General features: G+C 40.8%; 1 protein-coding gene and 1 pseudogene across 1 annotated transcript in view; both read left to right on the top strand.

The window, feature by feature from the left end:
* The window catches only part of PLXNA4 (plexin A4), a 780,904-nt gene that overhangs the window by 33,425 nt on the left and 725,015 nt on the right, over window positions 1-22,464 (top strand). The window lies entirely within an intron of this gene.
* LOC138160461 (DNA topoisomerase I, mitochondrial pseudogene) lies at window positions 1,702-3,282 on the top strand (annotated as a pseudogene).

The following is a 22,464-nucleotide window of genomic DNA, read 5'->3' as shown; positions in this document are numbered from 1 at the left end:
CCACTTAACCCTGTTTGCCTTGGTTTCCTCATATGTAAAATGATCTGGAGAAGGAAATGGCAAACCATTTGAGTATCTCTGCCAAGAAAACCCCAAATGGGCTCACAAAGAGTCAGACACGACTGAAAAAATGACTGAACAACATTATCTGAAACCAGAGTAAGGAGGAGAAATTAGAAGGTAGCCCTTGGCAGATAACATTGTTGGCCCTTAATATACACTAGTTATATTACATTGAATTGAATCACATTGGAGGGGAGAATAATATGAACTCTGAATCTGAGCTTTGTCAATAAATGACCTGCTATGTATCAGCTTTGGACCCTCTTTTTACACTTCTGAAGTGACAGAGACAAGGCTGACTTAAGAAAATGAGTCTGACTTAAGATCAAAACCGTACTGGAACAGTGGAAAGAAAATGCTGGATCTGGGTTCAAGTGTCAGCTCTGCCACTTGGCATCTGTGTGACCTTTGACAAGCTTTAACCTTCCCTGGGCTCTAGCTTTATGTTAATAAGGGCTTCTTAACCTGGGTTTGTGAATTTGTATTTACCCCCCCCCCCACCATATTCTGACTACTGCATTTCTGTATAATTTCTTTTTGCAATCTTATGCATTTTATGCATTTAAAAACATTTTTCTGAGGAGTCCATGGGCTTTAGCAGACTGCCCAAGGGGTCCATGACACAAAAAAGTTAAGAATCTTTTGTCAATTAAATGAAGGGGCTAGACCAGATGGTAATAATACTTAATTGCTAACATTTATATAGCACCTACTATGTTCCAGGTACTATGCTAAGGACTTTACAATTATTATATCATTTGATCCTTACAACAAGCCTTGGAGGTAGGTGCTGTTATTATCCCCAGATAAGAAAAGATAAGAAAAACTGAGGCCAACAGGGGTTAAGTGACTTGCCCAAGGTCACACAGTAAGCATCTAAGATCAGATTTGAGCTCAGGTTTTGACTATCCACTTCACTATCTAGCTGCCCTAAATGGTCTCAAACCTTTCTTTTCTTTCAAAAGTCAATGATCCCATAACAAAATGATTACAAAACCTATTTATATTTACCCACTTAGTTGTATGGTTGTTAAGGGAGAAAGGGAGAGGTTGAATGGTCAAGGGTTTCTAAGAGCTCCTTTCAGTCTACCACTAACTCGATGACATCACCAAAGGTCACCTACTCTTGAAAGACCTGTCTCTCAGAGAACTCCCTGCCTAGTGAAACTCACTTGCTTGGGGAGAAGAGACAGTCCAGTCTATTCAGTCCCTCAGTAACTATTTCCAGCCTGGGGTTTCTCCTCCTCTCTGCTCAAATGTGATTGGCTTCCTTTGACCTGTTGACTGCCCCTTCCACTCTCAGAAGACTCAAATGATTCCTGGCTCTGGGAGAAATGCTTCTGAAAACCCGGCTTGCTCCCTAAGCTTTTTGGTCACAGAGCCCTCTCAAACACCATCTTATAGTATACTTGCAGGCTGATCCTGTCCTATTCTTGAATATGAGTCATCTGGCAGGAGGTTTTGTTCTCCTCTTTCCCAATCATCAAATCACTCAAGAGGTGAGATGCCCAAATTAAATGAGAAGAATCCCCTACAGAGTTTCTGAGGATTTCAAGTCTAGACTCCTGCCTCTAGCCAGGAGCCGAATTTCCCTATCCCAGGGATCTTACCAGATCATTTAAAAAATGTCCCAGAAAAATGTTGGATCATGAATATACAACCAAGGAAGTTTTTCAAAATAACTTCTTCAATGACTAGTGAAAGGAAATGACCAGGGAGGAGAAAAAGATAATCAAGCACCTGGACAAGTGTGACTTCACAGAGATCCACAAGTACTTTGTTGACAAAAACGAAGCCCGAAAAGCTTTGCCCAAAGAGGAGAAACAGAAGTGAAAAGAAGAGGCAGAAAGACTTCAGGAAGAGTTTGGCTACTGTATATTAGATGGCTACAGAGAGAAAATAGGCAATTTCAAGACTGAGCCCCCAGGGCTGTTTCATGGTCGTGGGGACCATCCAAAGATGGGGATGTTGAAGAAAAGAATAATGCCAGAAGATGTAATCATAAACTGCAGCAGGGGCTCTAAAATACCAGAGCCACCTCCAGGTCACAAATGGAAAGAAGTATGCTTTGACAACACAGTCACTTGGCTAGCATCGGGGACTGAAAACATCCAGAATTCCATTAAGTGCATCATGTTGAACCCCAGCTCAAAGCTTAAGGGGGAGAAGGACTGGCAGAAATATGAAGTTGCTCAACGCCTGAAGGGGGTGGTAGACAAAATCCATTTTCAGTACCATTTTGACTGGGAATCAAGGGAAATGACAAAACAACAAAGAGCTGTGGCCCTTTATTTCATTGATAAGCTAGCCCTGAGAGTTGGTAAGGAAAAAGAAGAAGGCGAGACGGCAGACACTGTTGGCTGCTGCTCTCTTTGTGTTGAACACATACAATTACACCAGGAGTTGGATGGACAGGAACATGTTGTTGAATTTGACTTCCTGGGAAAGGACTCTATCAGATACTACAACAAAGTGCCTGTTGAAAAGCCAGTATTTAAGAATTTGCAGCTCTTCATGGAGAACAAGGACCCAGGGGATGATCTGTTTGATAGACTTAATACATCAACCTTGAACAAACATCTTCAGGACCTGATGGATGGATTGACAGCCAAGGTGTTCAGGACTTACAATGCATCCATCACACTGCAGGAACAACTGAAAGCACTGACCAATGCTGAAGACAACATAGAAGCTACAATTTTGTCCTACAACCGAGCAAACAGAGCAGTAGGCATTTTATGCAACCATCAGCAAGCAACTCCTAAGACTTTTGAGAAGTCCATGCAAAATCTCCAGACAAAGATGGATGCTAAAAAGGAGCAGATAGAAATGGCAAAACAGGAGCTAAAGAGAGCAAAAGCTGATTCCAAAGTGAGAAAGGATATCAAGTCCAAGAGTAATGTGGACAAGAAGAAAAAACTATGGGCCAGGTTAGAACAGCTCATGAAGCTGTGCACCCAAGCCACAGACAAAGAAGAAAATAAGTAGGTTGCCCTGGCTACCTCCAAACTCAACTACTTGGATCCCAGGATTAGCGTTGCCTGGTGTAAGAAGTTTGGAGTGCCAGTGGAGAAGATTTATAATAAAACCCAGAGGGAGAAGTTTGCCTGGGCAATTGATATGGCAGATGAAGAGTTTGAGTTCTAAGATAGTATTTCTGTATCTATTTTTGAATTGTTGAGGTTTTCAATTATTAAACAACATTTAGAGGGAAAAAAATGTCCCAGAAATGTAATTCAAAGTCTCCTTATAATCAATGCTTCTAAGTCCAACAATTTAGTACTTAGGAAATTAGAAGATCATAGAACATAGAAGGAGAAGGAAGCTTAGTGGTTATTTAGTCTAACCGTTTTCTAAATGAGGAAACAGAAGCCTGGAGAGGTTAACCGACTTGGCTATAGTCCTACAGGTAGTAAGTGGAAGAGCCAAGACTCAAATTCATGTCCTCTGAGTCTTTTTGACTCCCCAAACCCAGTGATCTTTCCCCAACATCACTCCTGCACACTCATATTTATTAATATGGCACGTTTAAGTTTACAAGACACTTTCCTTATAACACACCTACGAGGGGATAAGGGTTAAATATTATTATTATTTAATTATCCATTATTATGTTATTTATCCATTTTACAGATGACAAAATGAAGGATCATAGAGGTTAAAAGGATTGCCTGGGAAGTGCTGTCTTTAAATCCAGATGTCCAAGTTTGGTGTCGTTCTCACAGCCTCTTGCTGCCTTCCTTCTGAAAGTCATCCACGCATAACAGATAGATTGCTGGACTTAGAGTGAGGAAGGCCAGGCTTTAAATCTTGCTTTACTTACTAGCTGTGTGGCCCTTGCCAGTCACTTAACCTCTATGGGCCTCAGCACCCCATCGGCAAACTGAGGAGGATTGAACTAGATTTTCCTCCTCTAAGGCCCAGCTCCAGGTCTAGGATCCTATGATATCAAACCTAAAACAGAAGTACAATAAGTCATGTGTGTGTGTGTGTGTGACAGACAGATAGACAGACAGACCCATGGTTCAGAACTGAAGCTCTGGGTTTACCTAGTCTGAGTTCAATCTTGAGAGTTTTACAACAGTCACATTCAACTCATGTCCCTACTGGGTGGTTTTCTCTGAGAATGGTAGAACTTGGCTCATGATTAGTTTTCCATAACAAAAGGAAGAGGGGCCATGCAAACACTAAGGCTAACATGATATTGAATATAGGACAGGCTTTATTTAACTCAACAAAAATGTGAAGGGTTCATGTTCAAGTCCATATACAGTCAAGAAAGCTCCTTTTCCCTTTATGGGGGGGTACTCTGCTTTCCCTGGGGAACTGTATATTCCCTAGATTTATAGCACTACTCTGTGTGGGCCACTCCTCCTCTTTTCCTCCTTGCCCACCAAAAAAGAATTCAGAATTGCTAGATATTCAATCAATCTACCCTTGCGGTAAGCCCCATGTCCCAAAGACCTATACAGTCCTCTAGTACATATATGTATACAAATGTATATACATACATATATATATATGTACACATACACATTTCTCTGTCCTCACCCTGGATACCCTTCCCTCCCCACCCTACCAACACACACACACATGCACATGCACATGCACACATACATGGAAAAAGAACTTAGAGCTAGTACATAGTTGATTTCTTTTTTCAGTACCTGCAGTCTACTTAACTCACAGTACTTGTGAAAGGCAAGATTCCAATCTTCTCCCCCACAATGGGGTTCTTTCCCTCCCAGTTCCTCATCGATGGTTGCCCCTTGGTCCAGGGTATCTTCCCAGACTGGGTTCAGGAGGCAGAGTCTAGGTACTCCACCATTGCTTTGCTTCTATCATAGTTACTTCATTCTTCCTTCAGTTCCTGAAGCTTCTGACTTGTTCTAGGGATGACTTATGTCTTTGCAGCTGCCCTCTCTGAGGCCAGGTAATTCCTTGGAAGGAATATGTCATTTTATGGTCCTCTATCCATTGAAATGAGTTCAGATTTTTTCTCTCTTTTGTTTTCCAACTGTCCAGATTTCTTTTAAATTTCAAGTCCAAGGATGTAATTCTGAATCATATATCAATTATTCTTAATGTGATATCAAGGGGATAATAAGCACCTATGGCAAGACAAAGAATACACAATCAAGGATATATCAGAACAAAGGCCTCATCATTGAGGCAACATAGACCCAGAATAATGTAGACCTGTGTAGACCCATCATATTTTGTTTTTGAGTCTAAATCTCAGAGCCAAAATGAGGGTGGGATAACAAAGCCTTTGTCCGTGGATGCTAAAATTGATAAAGTGATGACCGCCCTTGGAATTAATAAATGATATTATTAATATCAAATATATGATATTAATATATGAGTAATTATATTAATATAAAAATAAATACATTAATAAATGATATTATTAATATCAAAATATGATATTGATATATTATTAATTTTATTATATTAATATTATTAATATAAAATAATGATATTAATAAATGATATTATTAATATCAAATAAAAAAGAAATAATAAAATTCTATGAGTACATTAGAAACAATTGAGATTAGCAGTTATATTCCTTAGCTAGCTTAGTTAAAATAGGAAGCTACTAGAAAATATACTTCCTTCCCTATATATTTCCAGTCTCCCTGGCCATTGCCTCGGGTCATCCCAGTGTCTTCTCTGTCAACTGCATTTGTCTCAGGAAGTTGATTTGAAGGCATAGTGTGTGCTCCTTGCCCTCAGTGCAAAAATTCTTGGTTATGGCTCTGTCAAACCTTTTTGAGAAGGCTGATGGTTCTGAAACAGCTTAACAAAAGTGAAGTCTAAAATAAAACCAAGCTTGAATGGAAGCGAATGGAAGAGATCATGGAAGTTATCCTGTCCAAACATTTCACTTTTTAAAGATGAAGAATTTGAGTTTCACAGAGATCCAGTGATTTGCTCAAAGCCACCTAGCTAGCAAGTGACCTGGGGCTGTGGGGCTCCAAGTTCCACACTCGACCCTCTGAATTTACTCACTGTGCCAACCACCCTCCCAGGGAAGCCTTCCTCAAATAACTCCAGCCAACGCTTCCTTCTTAACCATTTTTTGTAACAGATATTTTTATACACAATCGATTACTTTATGATATATGTAACTGCTATATTTATTAATAAGACCTTGCTTTGTTTTCTGATTGGCTCATTTGTGCATGTTACCTTCTTAACTAAACTGTAAGTTCCTTGAGGATGGAGACCATGGTTTGTGTTTCTTCCCTCACCCCATGCCTGCCCCTCACCCACAGCACCTAACTCAGGGCTTTACATGTCTTCTGCAGGTGCTCAGTAAGTCCTTGCTGGCTTCAAGGGAATTGAAGAATAATGAAAGTAAGACTCAGAACATCCAGCTCCCATTTACTGCTTTTTCAATCCCCTTGAGCAAATTGTATTTGTCCTTCTGTGTCTTGGGCAATTAACTGTCCCATTTCATTTAGACCCTTGATCTCTGCAACCCAGCCAGAATACTGACTTCATTTATTGGACTTTGCTTTGTCTCTAAAGCCCACATTTGTTTTCCCCACGTGTAGGGCCATGTAGAGTTACTCACAGTTGTGTTCTTAGATAAATATTAATAACTGAGGGGTGGGCAGGAGTGATGTCCAATACGTCTGGCATTGGGTAAAATCTCAGGTGAGCTAATGGTGCCCTAGCTTTTCATGGTCACTGTGGATAAAGATGGGCTACTAGGCTCTCTCATGGGGGCATTTGTATGCCTCAAATTGAGCTCCTTCTCTCATATCACACAGGTCTTTTCTAAGGTGGTCAGCTTTCATAAGAAATACATGTAGCTATAAGGGATAGCAAATAAACTGCTGGATTTGGGATCAGGAAGACATGTGTTCAAAACTTACCTAGCTGTGTTAATTTGGACAAGCCACTTGGCTTCTCTAAGCCTCAGTTTTCTCATCTGTAAAATGAGGTTAACATTAGGCATAGAACTTATGTAACAGCTGTTGTGAGGAACAAATGGGATTATATATATATATATACATATACATATAGTACTTAACAAATGTTGAAATGTTATAAAAATACCGGTTACCCTTATTATCATCATCATCGTCATCATCAGCAGCAGCAGGAGCAGCATCTTATTTTTGATAGTTTAGCACAGTGTTTGGCACATAGTAGGTTCTTAATAAATGTTTATTGATTGATTTATTGATCAAGTCTATATAGCAAACAGTCCCAGGACATAGTTATTATTTATTTATGTTAATATTCAGTGAACTATTGCGGGAATAGATAAAAAGATTAAAAATAATTTAATAAAAATATTGGGATGTAACTGTATCTGTTATAGGCTTGCTGAAAGCTTCTTCAGGACAACTTCAATAGTAGACAGGATGATGAGAATGATAACTAGTTGATTGTAGATCAGGATAATTCCCATGTTGGTGTAGGTTGCATTTGCTTCTACAATGAATCATTTCTGAGTAAACTAAGGTTCTGGGTAGATTATAATGTGGAGCAGGTTACATGCACTCTTAATTTTATTAAATGCATGACTCGCCTCTGGTGTCCACTGGAAATTTTGGGGTTTTTGTTTTTTATTTTTTTATAGATTAATGAGAAGTATGTTACAGAGAAAAGTTCGTGGATTAAATGGCAATAACAGTCTGCTAAAACAAGGCACTGTGTCAGGTCTTTCATTGATGTGGCCTTTGTTTTACATGCATCCATCTGATTCCCCACTGGCCATTTCTATATCCCAGAAATTCCAATTTCTCCTTCTAGAACTGGCACTTCTCCAACTTGGCAAATAGCTGGTGCTGGCAAAGGTGCAGGATCATGGACCAATTTGGCATGCTGGCTGGGGGCCCTGGAATAAATGAAAATATCACGAAGATAGACTACAGCCCAGCAGCTCTTGAAATATTGAGTGCATAAATTTCTGAAAAGCCATTGGGGCATTGTACAATTCAAAGGGCATAAGTCAGTACCAACATTAGTCTTACCATGTCTGAAAACCTGTCTTCTCCTATTTGGATCAAATTGCATATGCCCTGAATGTCCAGGTTGGTGGATATCACTGCTATTGTCAACTGGGCCAGTGAGTTGGGTATAAATGACAGAGAATACATGTCCTGGATGATGATGGTATTCTGGGAGCTAGATTTATGGTAGATAACCATTGTTTCGGCAATGGGCAGAAGGAGGAATGGGTTCTGTTTGGGCATGGAACAATCCTCAACTCAACAACTCATCTCTTTTCTTAACAAATGATAATAACGACAACTGGAAATATATATATATATATATATGTATATATATATATATAAAACTTCATATTACTTAATACATGTGCTTATTTGATTTTAACAACAGCATTTGGAGGTAGATATTAATATTCCTATTTTATAGATGGAGAAACTGAGGCCCAGAGAAGTGACTTGTCCATGGTAGTACAACTTGTGAGTGTCAAGAAGAATTTGAACCCAGGTCTCATCTGACTGCAAGTCCAACACTTTCCAACTCTTCATGCACGCTCATTTGTATGTAGTACCATATGTAGGATGCATACCTTTTGCCAGTTCTTTTTCATAAAGTATTACCCAGCTACCCTCAGTGGGCCTGGACCAAGTAGCTCCAGCCAGCCAGAACTAATGCTCTGGGGGCAGCGCACAAACTGTTTGGTGGTAACTTCTATAGCAACAAGGTTAAAGACGTTCCTGCTGGTACTCGACAGGAGCTTTGGCTGAAGGTCTGCTATTGTGCTCTGGCTTCATACATCTAAGCCAAGCAAAGTTTCTGTCAGGGAACCAACGTCAGGTGTCAAAAGTCTTTCCTCACTCTTGGAGAAACCCCTCCATTGTCCAATAAGAGTTATTTCTCTGTGAGGCAGGGAATGGTCCACTTCACCATCTCTCTTGCCAAGGGATACAATTTAAAGACTGTTTTGGCTTTGACTAATAAGGATTTCCTGGAGGACCTCTGTGTGTGTGTGTGTGTGTGTGTGTGTGTGTGTGTGTGTGTGTGAACATGAACAGTTTACTTTGGGAAGCTTCCTGGAGGTCTTGAATGAAAAGAAGGTCTTAGTGTGTTAGTGGTAGGCACGGTAGCCTAATATAATATCTGCTTCATTATCTTCTTTGGAAAATGCAAACAAGGGAAGCCTAGGTGGCACAGTGAATAGAACACTGGCCCTGGAGTCAGGAGGACCTGAGTTCAAATCCGGCCTTAGACACTTAACACTTGCTGGCTGTGTGACCTTGGGCAAGTCACTTAACCCCAATTGCCAAAAAAAAAAAAAAAAGAAAATGCAAACATTCCTCAAGGGCAGCCAATTCTTCAGATGCCTGCTTTCCAACCCCAGCTACCATAATGTGGTAATGACCAATGCAGAGTGCCAAGTAGCTCAACCATTGTCTCGGCAATTTGGGGAAGAAAGAGTTGGCTCCACTTAGGCATGGGGCAACCCTCAGTTTCTATCTAGGGATGGGGCTAGCACCTATTAGGGATTGGGGAAATCACCAAGGAAAGAAGGAAGGAGGACATGGTCCATGTAGTAATAATCCCAGGTGTAAGTCAGAGCACTCCAAGCAGAATTCACCATAATACTAATTCCAAGGAGTAAGGTGCCATACTGTATATTCAAAACTCATTCATATGCCTTGGGGATCTAAAGGCTCCTGGTGTGTAAACCGGTCCTGCTCTTTAACAGATTTCCTTTGAGCACTGCTTAACCAGCCACAGTATTTTCATTATACTCATGGGCACTGGAGCCAAAGGGAGAAGAACTTGCTCAATGAAAAGTACCCTTTGTTTTCTTCTACATGTGTCATGCTTACTTTTGTTTTGGAGGCAATTGGGGTTAATTGATTTGCCCTGGACCACACCTCTAGTAAGTTTCTGAGGTCACATTTGAACTCAGGTCCTTCTGACTCCAGGGTCAGTGCTCTGTTCACTGTGACGCTTAGCTGGCTCTTCATGCTTCCTTTTGCTCCTGTCCTCTCTACCTATAAGGGCCAGCCCCCTCTTCTCTTCCAATATAAAGTCAGTCCATCCTATAAGCATTATCTCAAGTCCTATTTCCTCCATGAAGCCTTCCTCGACTGAACTGGTGAGTCCCTGCGCCTGACTGATATTTCTCGAGGGGCCCCAGCCATGCTCACGTTGGCTGTTGTTCAATGAGCCACTCTTTGTGGCTCCATTTGGGGTTTTCTTAGGAGAGACACTGGAGTGCTTTGCCATTTCTTTCTCTGGTTCATTTTATGAATGAGGAAATTGAAGCAAACAGGGTTAAGTGACTTGCACAGGGTCACACAGCTAGGAAGTGTCAGAGGCCAGATTTGAACTCTGGAAGATGAGTCTTCCTGACTCTAAACCTGTGCCCCATCTTCTGTGCCACCTAGCTGCCCCATGCTCACTTTACTCCCTGCTCAATTTACTCTTAGGACTTCTTTATATCCTGGCCAACAGCCTTGCCTTGCCCTCTCCAGCTCCCCTATGTGTACCATAGAGTACAAGCTCCTTGAGGGTAGGGACTGCCCTATTTGCTTATATTTGTATCCACAGTACTTAGCAGTTTCTGGCACACAGTAAACACTAAATAAATCCTCTATCTGTCTTTTCCAGTCTATTATCTCTCTATCATTTCTTTCTCTCAATCTCTTATTTGTATATCATCTATCTCTGCTTCTTCATCTATCATCTGTTTATAGCTCTATCATCTATATACCATCTATTTATCTATCTAATCTATTTTCTCCATATCTTCTTTCTATCTTTATCATATATCGTGATCTAGTTGTTCTGATCTGGACCCAGATGACCACAGAGGAGAAGGTGAGGCTGGTGACTTTGCACAGCCCTTCCTCACTTAAATCCAATTCACTTGCATGTCATGGTGTCCTCTTGCTGATGTCATGGTCATCTTTGAGAATGAAGCACAAACAATAACAGCAATATCTCAGTCTATCTTCTATCCATGATCTTTGCCTCTCTCCTCTTTCATGACTATAGTCCCCACAGAGCTCTTCCTTCTCTAACTCTCCTTTTGCAGTTTTTACCCGTCGTCATCCCTTAATCTCTTGTCTGACTGTTGGATGTGTCATCTATCCCCAATGAGATTGTGAGCTCTGTGAGGTAAGGGACCATGGCTTACCCTTCTTCTGCATCACCCGCAATGCTTCTCTCAGCCTGGACACAAAGAAGGGGCCCTCTATATATTTTTGGATTTGCTGCTGCTTGAATTGGCAGAGCTGGGGACGTTGCCCGGGCCCCCAGATGCTCAGCTCTTTAGCACGTCCCACTTTGCCTCCTGCCCCTCACTGAGGGGGCTGGTCCCATGTGCCATGATGTTCTCTCCACTACTTCAGTCTTGACAGATGTTCTGCAGGAGCTTGTGGGAATGGTGTGAAAATACAATGCCAAGACAGGGGAGGGGCAGGAATCCATTTAAAATGTTACAGAATTAGTCAAATTCCAAAGGAATGAAGGTGGGTTAAACACATGACAGTACATGAATGGGGCAGGGGCTGATGATGTTTTAGGATCAGAATAGTTAGAGTTAGGGATCTCCTGGCTGCTTGAATGTGGCCCTCTCATGTTCCACCATTGTCAAAGGATGCAGAGACTTTCATGGCATGATCATATAACCCTGGTCTGGGAGGGGTAGTCTCAGAGTTTCCTTGCTCTTTTGGGCTAAAAGAGATGAAGTGCCGGCAATATGTCTAGCATTGGCATTTGAGATAGCAAGGGGAATCAGAGAAAGAAACTTGGAGGACAAAGAAAAGATCTTCAAAGGCCAAGAGCAGGCTGCTGCCACCATAGTTTTGCTCTCTATTTCTCAATCATCTATAAGTACAAGTTTCTTTAGATCAGTGGACTGTCTCTTCATTTAGAATAGGGAAGGCAGAGCCTCTTGCTGAGCTCCCCACGATGGGGAAAGGGAAGTTACCAGGAAGTAGAAGTCCAAGGATCATAGCAGTCCACAGAAAAAGAGAATCCCTCCTTTTTCACACATAATCACAGAGCAGTAACCAGGGATTTTCAACCTTGGAGCAAGGGAGGGGTGTGTGTGTGTGTGGGGCATAGCCACTGGAGAAAGGAGAAAACTGTGCCCAGGACACTGCTACTCTCCTGTGCTTCTGAAGGCCCGGATATTGCCTGGTAGAGAGACTAGGGATTGGTGACATGTCTATAAGGAATAGGGAAAGGGCACACCAGGTCAGCAATCATTTGAGACATGGTTGTTGGGGAGGAGAAAACACATCTTGGGATGATACTCTCAGTACTCATTAAATTTCTGAATCCTGTACTAAAGGCCTAGTTATCCCATCTTAATTACAGTTCTGAAAGGTCGATTGTCTCTAAGAATGGTGGGTTAGGCAAGAGACTAAGCTAGGGGTTGAGCATGGCCTTTACAAAGTTTTATTCACAGCTTGTTGATATTGTTCAGTCGTGTTTGACTCTTTATGGACCTGTGGATGATGTTATGTCAATACTGTCCATGGAGTTTTCTTGGCAAAGATATTAGAGTAGTTTTCCATTTCCTTCTCCAGTGGATCATATCTCACCAATAGTGGCCATGTGGTTTTCTTGGCAAAGATACTGGAGTGGTTTGTTATTTCCTTTTCTGGTGGCTTAAGGCAAACAGAGGTTAAGAGACTTACCCAGGGTCACACAGCTAGTAATTGTGTGAGGCTGGGTTTGAACTCAGGTCTTCCTGACTCCAGGCACAGTGCTCTGTCCACTGAGCCACTTAGCTGTCTCAGTCAATACACATTTTTTAAGCTCCTACCATGTGCTAGCAACTATGCTAAGCATTGCTCCAGGAGTCCAAATGGGCAGCGATCACTAAGACTTCCTGTTTAGCTCTACAGTTACACACAGCTGGGAAGAGAGCCCAGGAATCCTACTTTAACAAGGATTGCTTTCTTCCTCAAGGTCATTCATGTTAGTTTCTGGTTGTGCTTTAAACAGGAAGGAGGCCAATACACTCTGAGTTTGTGCTGTGTAAGTGCAAAGACCACTGAGTCAGAACGCCCAGGGGAAAGTCAAGTGTAGTGTATTGCAATTTAAGAGAGATGATCTCTTGGGTACACATAGGGAAGCGTGACTGGACAAAAGGTCACATAAAGAAAAGACAAAGGGTTTTTATTGGTCTGTGATTTCAATATGATTCAGGAGTGGGATTTGGGAGCCATCACGTCAATGCTGTCATAAGTGGCATGAAGAGAACCCTAGTGTCCGGAGGCTGGAAGGGAGAGTTCCACTGGCCTGTGCTCGGACATGCCTCCTCTTCACTGCTGCCTTCTGTGTTGGGTGTCACATTTGATAGAAGTCATCATCAAACTGAACTGCATGTAGGTCACTGATGTAGCCTGGACCATCTGGGGATTAGCTGAAGGAACAAGAATTATCTAATCTGGAGAAAAAAAAAGCTAGCAAGGGCATGATTGCTATCATCAAGTACATGGAAGGCTGCCATATAGATAACGGATTAAACTGGTTTTGCTTGACTCCAGAGGTCAGAATGAGGGGCAGTGGGTGGAAGCTGAAGAAGTAGATTTCAACTCAATGGAAGGAGAAACTTGATAATTATAGTTGTCCCATAAATAGAGTGGGTTGTCTTAGGGGGTAGTTAGTTTTCTTTCACTGGGGGAGGTCTTCAGATAGAAGTTGGATGACTACCTGATGAGGATGTTTTATTATATTTTTAAAATAGATTTGGTTGATGCTTTTTGTTTTTATATCAGTTATTTCAAGTTATCTCTCCCATGCCCCAACTCCTACTCAATATTAAGTCCTTCCCTTGTCATAGAGGAAAAACATTTAAGCAAAAATAACCAACACAGGGACTGTGTCTGGCCTGATATACAATATTCCACTCCCATTATCCTCTATCCCTTTATCAAAAGGAAAGAGGTACATGTCTTCCTCTGGTCTCTAGGAACAAGACTGGACATTATGGTGACTCGGAGTTTAAGTTCTTTTTGGTATTCTTTTTTTTGGCTTTTTGTAGGGCAATTAGGGTTAAGTGACTTCCCCAAAGTCACACAGCTAGTAAGTATGGCAAGTGTCTGAGGCTGGATTTGAACTCAGGTCCACCCAACTCCAGGGCCGGTGCTCTATTCACTGTGTCACCTACCTGCCCCTTGGTATTCTTTTTATTGCTAATATTGTCAGTGCATATACTGTTCTCAGGGTTGTGCTTAATTTAGTTTGCATTTGTTCAGAGAGGTCTTTTCATCATAGTTTCTGATATAGTAAAATTCCATTACATTCATGTACTACAATTTGTTTAACTTTTACTCAACGGGGATCCACTTGGGTTCCAATGTCTTACTACTATAAATGGTGCTGTTCGGAATATTCCGGTGTTCTTGACACTTTTCTTTCTATCTTTGACATCCTGGGATATGTGCCCAGGAATGGGATTGCTGGATAGATAGATGGCTCAGTCAATAGAGCTTTGGACCGAGCATGAGGAAGACCTGAATTTGAGGGTGTACTCTCTTTTCAGGAATGGGTTGAACTCAATGACCTGTGAGGATCCCTCTAATGCTGAGATTCTTGATTCGCTTCCTGAATTAATACTTAATATGTATATGTACTCAGTGATCATTGACTCTGGGTTGAGAGGCAGAACAGACGACCTCGGAAACTACACCAGGATCCAATAGAACACAGTTTCCCAGTCATATTTAGGACTAGTGAGATGCTTTTTTGATGCTGGTGATTGAGATGATTTGATGGTAGAGAAAAGTCCTTAATACGTGGAAGGAATTTTGAGAGTCTGAGTGACTGAGCAGATTTAAAGAACAAATGTGAGAACAGGGAGAAGACAGCAAATGTAGTGTGATTGTGAGTCAGTAGTATGTCTGTATGTGTGTGTGCGTGTGCGTGTGCATGTGTGTGTACATTAAGAAGAATGGATCTGGAAATGACATTGAGAATAAGAATAAGGGTATATCTGGGAGTTGGAGTCCCAGCAATCTATGTGTGACCTTTGATTTTTAAAGACTATGGAGTAACTAATTGCTAGGTCAAAGTTGGAGGGAGGCTTCCATGAACCATGTTTGCATTGAGTCTTGAAATGTGTGTAATATTGGCCTCTCATGCCCTCTCATGCGGTGATACTAATTTGGGAGAACCAAAAGGAGAAAGTGCAGTCAGAGTTTTCTGTATATGAAGGGCTCCCTTCTGATCCCCTTGTAGTCTCTTAGCCTAAGGAGCAAAAGCAGACCTGGAGCCTGGGGGTGAGGTGGGGTGATGAGATCAGTTACTCATGACTGCAATGACTGGCAGAGGGTATGTACAACCAAGTCCATGGCAGGTGCTTGTTAATAGTGACTACATCTTTTGGATGCTAGTGACACTGACCTGTTCCTGGGTGGTGGAATAACCATCAGCCCAATGATACCATCAAAGAAATCCCCCCTCTATTGTAAATACTGAGCTGCTATCTTATTTAGTGAAGAAATGAGTGCAACTTCACCTAGCCCATTGTATCTAGAAGGCCCAGGATCAATTCATGCTTTATACCCCATTCAGTCATATATGTGGTGCCATTTTTCCATCTGTCCTATTGCTACAAGGTACCTTCATTTCTCCACCTGCCCTCCCCACTCCTCCTGCTTCTCATGAGACCTCTTGTTTTAGGCTTAATAACCAGATTAATAGTACCATTGATGCTGGAAAGGTGGAAGGGGTATGTCAGTTAAGTTCCCTGTGGATCAATTTACCAGTCTTGTGGTTCCCCATGTCCAAAATCCCTTCCCTGGTCACTACTTCCCAATATGTATTGTCTCCTTTTGATTAATATTTAAATTCCTTGAGGGTAGGACTTTCTCAATTTTATATTTGCATTTCTAGTGCTTCACACTAATGTGTAGCACATAGGAGTATTTTTTAAAATGGGTTTCTATTCATTCACTCTAAAGCAAAACTTCCCATGTAAAATGCTTGGTAGTTAGTCAGACTGTAGGTAGAAGAATTGGGCTCTTCTCAGTCAAATTCTGCTCAATGTTTCTTATCCCAGAGAACCAAAGACTAGCATGAACATTATAACTGTCATTAGCATTCGAAGGATTGTCCTATAGAAAAAAAGGATTAGGTTTATTTTCCTTGGCTCCAGAAGGCAGAGAACTGAGAGCCATGTGAAGAAATTGCAGAATGAAACATTGGCTCCAAGAAGAGGAAAAATGTCTTAACAATTAAACCTGTCTGTAAATGGAATCAGTTGCCTTTGGAAGTATGCAAGGGGGGACTAGATGATCTTTGTGTCGTAGAGTCCATTTTTGTTTTGGTAAGAGTTGGATTGGATGGCCTCTCAGTTCACTTAGAACTCAGACTCAGAGACTCTGCTATTCTGTGGTTCTATGAGAAGCTGGAAGGCCTGGACCCTTGTTTTTTGCTTTTGACTTTTGTAGAATTATGCCCAAATCTCTCTCTCCTCCTTGTCATACCATCCACAGGCTTGTTTTGCTTAGTACCAGAGCTAAATTTTAACCAGAAGGTGAAGACATTCCAATTTTTTTTATAAAATTAAAGAAAAGGATCCATAGTTAACTTGGAAACAGGATCCAGTTTTCTTTCAGAGAACATGGTCATTTCTTCCCTAAGTAAACAGGGACTCCTACATCTTGGTACCCAAAACTTTGGACTGTAATATTTGGCTTAACCACCTGGGTATTTCCTTTTCCTCAGAAATTCAGCTTCCAACAGGTATTCTGATATCCATGTAGCTGCTTCACCTCTAGTCCCAAGCTTCTGGGTGACATTCTAAGAGCAGATGGCTTTGCTTACGGATATAAACAATTTGGCAAGAGCTTCTGCATAATGGTTCCCGACCCTCCGCACAATGGTCTCTGACAGCTGACAGAAACATTCTAAGGTATCGAATTCCTCCAGGCTCAAGCTACTGGGTAGGAACTTAAGGAGTATTGCCACTATTCTCTTGAGTAATCTTTTGCAAACCAAAATCTGAATAGATTTCCTTTGTTCATTAGAACATGGAGTGGCTCTCTGTTTTCTGTCTTCAGCCAGCTACCTAACTCTTTAGAGATTTCGAAGGAGTAAGTAATTTGCCCTGGGAGAACCAAATATTCAGAGTGGAATTCCACTCATTCTGGTCATTTTGAAGCAAATCTATATAATTTTTATGACTCAGTTTTCAACACAATTTTCTCAGATGCTTGCCTATTTTTTTTCCGTTTGGTAAGTTGGAAACTGAGGCATAATGAGTCAGTCAGGCTTGAGTCACAGACAGAAAATTGGTATTCTATATTAAAAGCCTCAGCTCTAAAGTTGGTAGACTTACCCAGGTTTAATAGTACTGGATTTAAAGTCAAAAGACTTGAGTTCAAATCCCACTTCTACCATTTACTGTTTCTGTGACATTGAGAACATCCTATGACCTTTCTTGGCCCCAATTTTCTCATCTGTAAAATGAGGGGGTTGGATTGAATGTCTAAGTTCCTTTCCACCATCAGTTTATGTTCTGTTGATCTTTTGAAATGAAAAAAAGATGGGTAGTCCTAGGATTAGATACTGCTGAGCTTGTTCCCAAAGATCTGTCAGATGCTAGCTTGGTCCTAGCTGGTTTTCAATCCAGATGAACTGGTAACAAATGATTTTTAAATTCAATTTCAATTTTATGAAATTCAAATTTAAAAAATTATTTTCCAGGAGTGTTTGTTACCCATAGGGTCTCAAAGTCACAATCTTAGTGAAGGTGTTTTTCTCAGATTTGCATAGTAGTGGTGCATTCCCAAGTCAAGACTCAGATCTCTGAGACACCAGAAGAGGAAAACGTGTCTAAACTGTTTGAATGATTCAGCTCTGAAATAGGTAAGGTGATCCACTTCCCTGAAGCTTCTGGGGGACAGTCCAAGGGCTTGGAGAGAGAGTCCAAGTTGAGACAGACAAAGAGCTTGGTTGATTTTGTTTTTTTCTTCTTTATCTATAATCATCAAGACTGAAAGCAGCTAACTGAGTTACTCTGTGAGTGGACCTAGAGAGATCCTGTGTCTTTAGAGCTGTGCCTGTGTATTTGACTCTGTATATGTACATGTAACAGACTTGTGTGAATATACACATGTTCATAGACATAATATGAGTACAAGCATGGGTTTGCAAGAATCTGTATAGGTGTGTCTATGCATGAATGTGTATGCATATTTATGAATTTTCATGTGTACAGGCATGTAAGCATGCATTTGCATGTGTATGTATGCACACATGCATATTTACACACCATGTGTTTTTGTATCCTCCACAAAGTCCTCTACTGAATAACTGTGACAAAGAGCTGACCTTGGGTTCTTGAAGGCTATGCCATCAATGCACAACTTCTAGCAGCTTTTACCACATGGTCAAGGCTTTAGGAATGGGCCCATACATAGCCATGGGCAGCTTTAGGAGAATAGTCTAGTCAAATATAGAGAGACTTGCTATTTGGTCATGGCAAACCATGAAACAAAGAAAAAATACAAAATGGTCCTAAGTTCCTACATAGCCCTCTTTCACCTCTGTTGTAATGGTGGCAGAAGGGTGGAAAGGGGAGCAGTGGATGTTAAGAATCACATAGTTCTGAGATTATTTATCACCTTTAACTTGGCTAAAGGGATTTTAAATGCTTGATACTTTTTAAAAGACCAGTGAGTGAACCTACTATTAGAGGACCTACACAATGTCTTCACTGTAAATGAAACCAGAAGAAAGACTATGCATCAGAAATGGAAGAATGGCTAATAAGTTCTCTTTAGAAAGCCAAATTAGTGAATTGGTGGAATTGGATTTCCTATGTGCCCAAAGGCAATCAGAAACATTTTTCAGGACATTTGGTTATTTTGTAATGTGTACTCATAATAACTATTTTCAAAGGTCACCATGAAAAGGATGGCAGCTTAGGCATCAACATCTGTTATATAGGGTGAAGAGGAAGATAAATTCTCCAAAGACACTCTTGATAATACTCTCTAAATTAAAGCAACATTATTTTTATGCTTGGTGTCTTCAGTGAAAATGTTGGAATACATGAAGATGGTGAGAAATACACTAGAAACCATGGATCAAGAAAAAAAGAACTACAGAAACCAGAGACTTGTAGACCCCACAGAAGCCTCTTCCTTATACATCATGAATGCTTTTCTTTTAGAAGTGAATCATTAGGCACTGGACATGGTAGGCTCTAAATAATACAATAATTACAATAGCAAAATAATCACAGAAATGGGTATAATTTACTACTGACATGAAAGTTATTCCTAAACCATCTATCTGTATATATTCAGACCACCAAGTTGTTTGAGCAAAGATCCATTCAAACAAGACTAAAAGAAAAAATAAAATTGAGAAAAATATAGTATCTAAATTAGAATAACTGAATCCTGACCTATTCAAACAAATCATTGATAATGAAAAGTTGGTAATTATTGGAAGAACAACATTGACACGGACTCTGATTTCATATGGAAATTTAATGAAGATAAATAAATTGCCACAAAAATGGAGGAAATGCAGAGGAAAATTGCAGTTGAAGTCAAATGTCCTAAGAATGGTGGTGAGGGTCTTCTAGATGCTCCTATTTGCAGGAACTGGTTACATCAAGCCTTGGGTATAGCCTCTTAAAATAGACTTATAACTACTCAAGTGGATTTGGTCTAAGTATTTATTTAGGAAAAACTAAGTAAATGAAGGATGTCTATTCCTCAGATTGTAGCATACAGTTAGGTGGACAACCTAAATAGTTTGCTGAGAAACAAAACCCCATCTTGTAATATTTAATACCAATAATCTATACTTGTGAGTGGTGAGATACTCTAGTCTCCAAAGAGTCAGAAATGAATATCACACAGATACAACATACAGCCAATGAGCCACTTTGAAGAGCTGGAATAAAGGATGCTACCAGCCAAGTGTCTGAGTGAAAAAGAGGGTGGGCTTTTCATGTAGTGAGACTGAAAGATAACAACTGGAAACCAGAATTCCCCCCTGATACCCTTGAAATGCCAAGAGAAAGCAAAGAAATTTCCTGAACATTGGATGGACCTTCTCTGATGAACTTATGAGAGGACAGAGACAAGAGATGCATAGAAAAGGCAGGTAGAGATAGGTTATAATCTGCACTTTTGGATGAAACATTTGAATCAATGAGCTTACAGGTATTTAATTCAATGTCCTTGTTTACATGTTTAATATGTGTATCATCAATATGTGTGAGTGTGTGTGCGTGTGTGTGAGTACATGTGTGTGAGTGTGTGTATCAAAGGGTCTGGTAAAAACAAAACAAAATACTACCTCATTCTGAAAAGTTGGGCTAAATTGATAAGGAAATTCTTCAGTTATCTGTCATGTCTTTTTCTGGTCTGGCGGATTTTTGATAAGCTGGCTCAAGAGTGAAGAGTGTTAAGAACTAAGAGGGAATGGTACAAGGAGGGAAGGGGGCTCTGGGCCTGTGGCTTGTGCAAGTGGGCATCAGAGTTTTATTGGGTTCTTTCTTTCTTGTCTCTTTGAGATCCCTACCTCCCCATGAAGCCTTCTTACCACTCCCTACTGGTAAAACCACTGAGCTGAAGGAATGATAAGGAGGGGAAATGGGAAGAAGAGTTATGCATGATTCATGGCTGAGGTGAGGAGAGCCAGTATCTGCAGACAAATCCAAAAGCCAACACAGGAAATGACTATTTGTTGTGTACAAAGCCTTCAGCAGAGCAGGGAGAACAACCCTCTGTAAACCCAGGGCCTTTGGGAAGCAGGGAAAGGAGAGCTAAGCCCACACCAGCTGATGTTTATAGCTTGTTCATTGGATGAGAGCAGCATTTGTCCAGGTAGTCAGTTTGGGGCACATCCCATGTGGGTGCACTCTGCCAATAGTCCAAGAGAGTGCTGGGAAGTCATTCTGAGTACTAAGGGGATATAAGCTCAACTGATAATTACATTCCTCCTTCTGTGGAGTGGGAGAGAAAGGATTGAGAGCAGTGTTATTTATTGTATAAAACAGACTTAGAACGAGTGTATGTGTGTGAGTCAAAGAAGGGTCTGGGAACAGAAACGACCCCCTGCAGCTGACTAATTCTCCAGAGTTTAGATGTGCCTCAGTGTCTCCCTATACTGAAGTTTCCCCTAGCCACAAGACACTTCCTCATCTGGCTTGAATCCACCTGGAATAAAATGTCATAGGGTCATAGAGCTGGAAGCAGTTAGAAGTTGTTTAGTCCAAAGCCTTCATCTCCACATGAGGAAAGTGAGGTTAACCCAGAGACATTTCTTCTTGTAGCCCAGGTTGCAAATATCAAAGCTGTAATTTGAACCCTTATACCCTGACTCAAAAGCCAGAATGCTTTCTTCCTGATGTTTCATGTGCTGACATTAATAAACTATTTTCCCTGTCTTTGCCCTGATTTCTCCTTCTGTAACAGGACTAGTGATGCAGAACCTCTTTGGATGCTTTTCATTAGGGAATAAGAGTGAAGCCCATTTCTCCATAGGGCATCAGAAAAGGTGATGGACTGGGCACCCTCATATCAGTATCATAGTCACTTCAGTGGGATTATCGATCTTTAGGATTGATATCAGGAAAACCACTTCTTAACAATGGGAAGTGGAATGAGCTGCCTGATGATGGGTTCCCTTTCACTGAAACACTGTCAAGTATGTTATAGCAGGAATGTATTTCAGGTATTGGTAGGACTAAAGGTCTGCCGAGGTCCCTTCCAACTCTGAATTTTAGGATTCTGTGATATAGAGCTGGAAAATTTTTAGAGGTTGTAAAATCACTTTTTTTTCCTGCAAATGAGGAAACTGAAGACTAGAGAGGTTAAAGTACTTACTTAAGTTCCCATAGATCATAAATGGAAAAATCAGAAATATGAACTGAGGTCTTGGGACTCTACATTCTACACTTGCCATTGCATCATTAAACACTTTAAGCATCTATAGTTTCCTAACTCTTCATGCTTTAGTAAATGTTTACATAAGTTGTTGCCCCAAAATTCATCTTTTAATGGTCATTACTATAGTGATGATCCTTTCCAAATTCAGGTAACTAGGGTCTTGGACAACTGTCCATCCCCTGACCCAGGATTTGAGTGTTTCTTGTTTGTTCTGAACCTTTGATTTCATCAGCATGGGGAGCACATGCTGGGGGAACTTTTCACCAGTGCTGATCAGCAGCTTGTCTGCAACTTATAGTCTTAGAGTTTATACAAAGGTACCAAGAAATTAAGTGGTAAACCTCTGTTCTTATAGCTAGGGTAGGACTCAAACCCAGGTCTCCCTGAAGACTAGCCTTTTGTCTACTATGCTTTAGTTCCTCTCTTCCAGCTTGGTAGGAACAGAGAGGGGGTGTTAAGAGAGGTCCAGGGGTTCTTAACTTATGATCTACCAAGGAGACTGTGAATAGATTTCAGGTAT

The sequence above is a fragment of the Petaurus breviceps genome, unplaced genomic scaffold (genome assembly GCF_028583685.1).
Source record: "Petaurus breviceps papuanus isolate PSGF00001 unplaced genomic scaffold, PetGlider_PUasm1.0 181, whole genome shotgun sequence".
In the NCBI taxonomy this organism is placed as follows: Eukaryota; Metazoa; Chordata; class Mammalia; order Diprotodontia; family Petauridae; genus Petaurus; species Petaurus breviceps.
The sequence above is the reverse complement of the archived record's forward strand: the minus strand, read 5'-3'. Positions and strand labels throughout refer to the sequence as shown.